The sequence below is a fragment of the Daucus carota genome, chromosome 3, assembly GCF_001625215.2.
Source record: "Daucus carota subsp. sativus chromosome 3, DH1 v3.0, whole genome shotgun sequence".
In the NCBI taxonomy this organism is placed as follows: domain Eukaryota; kingdom Viridiplantae; phylum Streptophyta; class Magnoliopsida; order Apiales; family Apiaceae; genus Daucus; species Daucus carota.
Window position 1 is genome coordinate 22,466,307 of NC_030383.2, and position 4,457 is coordinate 22,470,763.

General features: G+C 35.1%; 1 pseudogene; it reads right to left on the bottom strand.

Annotated features, from left to right (window-relative positions):
- Positions 1-2,848: 2,848 nt before the first annotated feature.
- Positions 2,849-2,963, bottom strand: LOC135151822 (small nucleolar RNA R71; annotated as a pseudogene).
- Positions 2,964-4,457: the final 1,494 nt, after the last annotated feature.

Consider the following 4,457-nt stretch of genomic DNA (forward strand, 5'->3'; position numbering starts at 1 on the left):
TGAGGTTTGGACGTCAGAATTGGGCGATTCAACAGCCCACGTGAAGATATCGGAATTGTCTACAAGTTTAAAGTGGTCCATCTATATAAAGACAAAAGGATCAGCCCAGAATCAGGCCTAAAAGTCAGCCCATGAATTTCTTTTCAGAATCCAACTTGTTTTAGGAAAATATATTTGTTTTTCAAGGAAACCATTAAAAACACTATTACTATTAGGGTTGGTATTATTAGAGATATCGAATATTGTGCGTATTGAGAGAGAGGGGTAGAGAAAACTTTGGGAGATAACTTGAGCAAATATTGAAGGGATTCAGTCCAAGTTCGAAAGATTTCGTCAAGTTGTATTTTCTTTACTCTTGTACTCTTCTGACATGATTTCAGGGATATATATATATTTGTGTTTTCTTTAATTGTTATGGGTAACTAATCCTCTAATCCGAGGATTGGGGAGTATTTGTTAGCTTAATATGATTCTTTGATCTAATATTGTGATTTCTCTATTTATGCTAATCTTTCATTAAGCGCTTAACACAGTTATAGGAGTCGCGAACCTGTAATTGTATATGTAAGATTTATAATGAATCGGGAGAGGATTTATATTTCTTGTACATGATTTGACAGACATAGCTCAATTAATTAATCGGGAGATTATTAGGTGAGTTGTGAAATAGAAAATCCTTGGTTCGTGATAGCTTATAATTTAGTTTTGATTGATCATTGGAGTGACTTCAAGGTTAAATTGTAGGCATTATTTTGTATCTTGGAAGAGAACAATATAATCAATAGAAGGATTGTTTTTAGTAGAGTAGAGACTTGCATATCACAATTGATTGACATTTATTGTAGCCAGCAAAGAAACCTAATTCTTGGATTGCTTTTTTACCATCGTTAATTCATCCTTTTACTTGCTTATTAGTTTAATTTAGTTGATAGTAAAAAACCACATTTATTCTCTAAACTTCTAAATAGAAAGGAGTAATATACTTGATTTTGTTAGGGTTATACTGAAATATTCGTTTGAAGTATATAACAATTATTTGAGAATCTTGAATGCATGTTTTCACATTGTCTGTATATTATATATTGTAGACAATCTAGTATCAAATGGGATAGCAGAAGATTAGATTGTCAAACTCCTTATATAATATAATAAAGGTTCACAGTCTAAATGGTGTTAGACAAACCATTGGAACGACTGAAGTATTATTTGGAAATAGTTTATCTTGACTATTGAATAAGACTTATATACTTTGTGTATATTGAACGGGATCAAAATAGTAGAATAATTGTTTCTTTTATTCTGACAATAAAGAATTAAGATTCTATGATGTTATTATTGCTTAGATTTTTAATCCGGATATAGTGATTGACACTTGTATTTAATTCACATGCCTTGACTCATAAGTTAAGTAATTTATTTTAAATTACGAATTTATGTATTGGGCAATGACATTATATACAGAGTGAGATATTAACTATAAAAGGAAACCGTGTCCGAAAAATATATTCGGGTGATGATGTACTCTTGAAAACTCATAAAGATAATTATGCTTTAGTCCTGCAGGCAGATTTGTTCTTGCATAATTATAAGGTTGAGTGGATGAACAAGGATAAAAGATATTGATTAAATTAATTGTCAGAAATTAATTTAAGTAATGGACATGCGATATCTTAAACATGGGGAATTTATAAGCAATTAATATGGGAGCCGAATTAAATAATTAATTTACGGAATTAGAAAAAGTAGTGCAAATATTAATTCTTTAGTGGATTGAATTAATATTTAATGACATTGGGCCTGGCCCGGAATGTCATTGGAAGGCCTGACCTAATGGTCCATGATCCCTACTGTAGCCTATATATATTCCCGTTCTCCTAAAGCTGAAAGACACACCAAAACGAATTCTTCCTAGGGTTTGAGAGAGGCAGACGTTTTTCTCAAGGAGCCAGCTAGAGTTTTGGGTTTTCGGAGCTTTAAGGAGAGGCACACCTTGGGAGATCGAAGGCCACACTTCGTCCAAGGAGAATCAGGGAATACAGTAAAAGACGTGGATTTGAATCGCTTGCGCCGTAGCGATTAAGGTTAATATTCTTTTTGAACTTTTAATTAGTATCATAAAACGCAGGGCCAAGGTCCGATTGTTCCTACAGATTTGATATTGTATTCAGTCCTTCCCTGAGAACGAACTTAACATAATTTCACTGCAACAAATTGGCGCCGCTGCCGGGGAAGGCATCAATATTAAGTTTAGGCTAATTATTTCTTATTGTTTAGATTTTATTAAATTTGTTTCCAAGATCTATCTCTTTGGTGTTTCGTTTCAGGTACACCTTATATATGCGAAGATCGAAAAGTGTTGGAAATTTCGATCTAGGTCCAGAAATTGAATACACTTTTCGAATTAGAAGGCAAGAATCAAGGAGAAATCAAGAAGCGGCCAAGATGGGTGATAACAATAATGCAAACGAAAATCTCCATGTTATTGTTCCTGATGAGTCATCCATTCAAGATCATGAGACTCCTAATCCTGCTAATTGCATGTACAAGACTCTTGCGATTGGTGCAACTCAATATAACATCAATCCCAGTCTTATTCAGATGGTGAGCAATTCTGCTTTTGAAGGTGACATTGAAAGAGAGGATCCACGCCGCCATCTAGGGCGCTTCGTGCAAATGTGCGGCTTATTCAGAATCAATGGCGTTACTGCTGATCAAATTCGTCTTCATATGTTCCCTTATTCTATAAAGGGAAAAGCCTTGGAATGGTTGCAACAGCTTTCAGATACTACTCTAGCTACTTGGGATAATCTTTCTATTGAGTTCTTATCCAAATATTATCCTTTTGACAAGACTCAACAAATGAGAGCAATCATTCTTACTTTCAAAGCACAACCAGGTGAAGGCTTGTATCAGGCATGAGAGAGATATAAGGCATTCTTGAGAAAATGTCCACATCATGGTTACGAGGAGTGGATGGTTCTGAGCACTTTCTATGGAGCTCTAAATTCTGATATTCGGCTGAGTTTGGATGTTGCAGCTGGAGGAAATTTTAAGAAAGCACCTGTTACTCAAGCTAAGGCACTTCTCGAGGAATTGGCCTCAAATAATTATGCTTGGGCACCTAGTGGTACAAGCTCAGTGAAATCAGCACAAGACACTGAGATGATGAACTTGCTCACTCTGAAATTGGATGCTCTTACTCAAGAAGTTCGTGGACAAAGGTCAAATGTCAATGCTATTTCTACTCCAATGGAAGGGTATAATGATCCTGGTACTGATCAGTATTCACATGCACAACAATTTCCAGAGGAAGCAGATTTCATCCAAGGAAGACAATCATGGCCTGTTCAAAATAATTTTTATTACAATCCAAATCAGAGGCCCAACAAAAATCTTTCGTACAACAACAATCATGCTCTTAATCCATCATATGCAGCTCAGAATCAGCAACCTCCCAGTTTTCAACCACGTCAGCAGTATCAAAATCAACAACAGTTTCAACCTCCACCAAAGGACAAGAATTTGAGACAAATCTTTTTTCCTTCTTAATTTTTTAGATGTGCATCACTAGCTGAATATAAGTATAGCAACATTTTTGCAAGAAAATATGCAACTAGGCATGTCCGTACCTGACTAAATGACTTGGGTGAGAGGCCAGTCGACCTTAGTTGTTGGCCCACCAGGGGGATGACCAGAAACACTGCCTGCTGAATTACTGTAATGGAGTACATATGCAGATGTCAGCACTAGGGTAGTGAATTGTGTGGAAGCCGTAATGCAATAATCCTGTGGAGGTTGGTCTGCTGTGACCAACACAGAATAGGATTCCACTTGAAACGCAAAACTAATTGAAATCATTTACCTGATCCTTGGACAACATTAAAATTTTCAGGCTGGATTCCTGAACTCGGCCCCGTAGTTGACTCCTAGAAGAGAAAGCCATCATTCAAAACAGTAGAGCATACATAATCATATGGAAATTAATCTTATTATGTCACTTACAAGGGCATCGGATAGAAAAGAGGACATTTTTTTACGGCTGGTACTCTGTCTAGTCAAAAGCATAAGCAGGGCTCATATTAGCAATATCCAGGGTCCAAAATGCTTGTAGAAAGAAACATGCTGATCAATATCTACAATCATTTTAATGGAAACAAACAAGACAATTCCTTATATCATTTAATTAATTAACCAATTACTACCCACTTAATTATATTAAATGCATAAATTCATAAATTAAATTAATTTGAGATAGAATTAATTTAATAAATAAATTACACATCCTATATAATTATTTTGAGAAGTGAATTAAATAATTAGATAATCAATTATCCCTTTTCTTCTTCAGCAGAGTCTTTAGTCTTCATTAAACAATTAAGATCTTCGACTTGATTGAACAGCCACCTTCTTTTGACGTAGAATATTTAATCTGATAAGCTGATACACAAATGTACTGT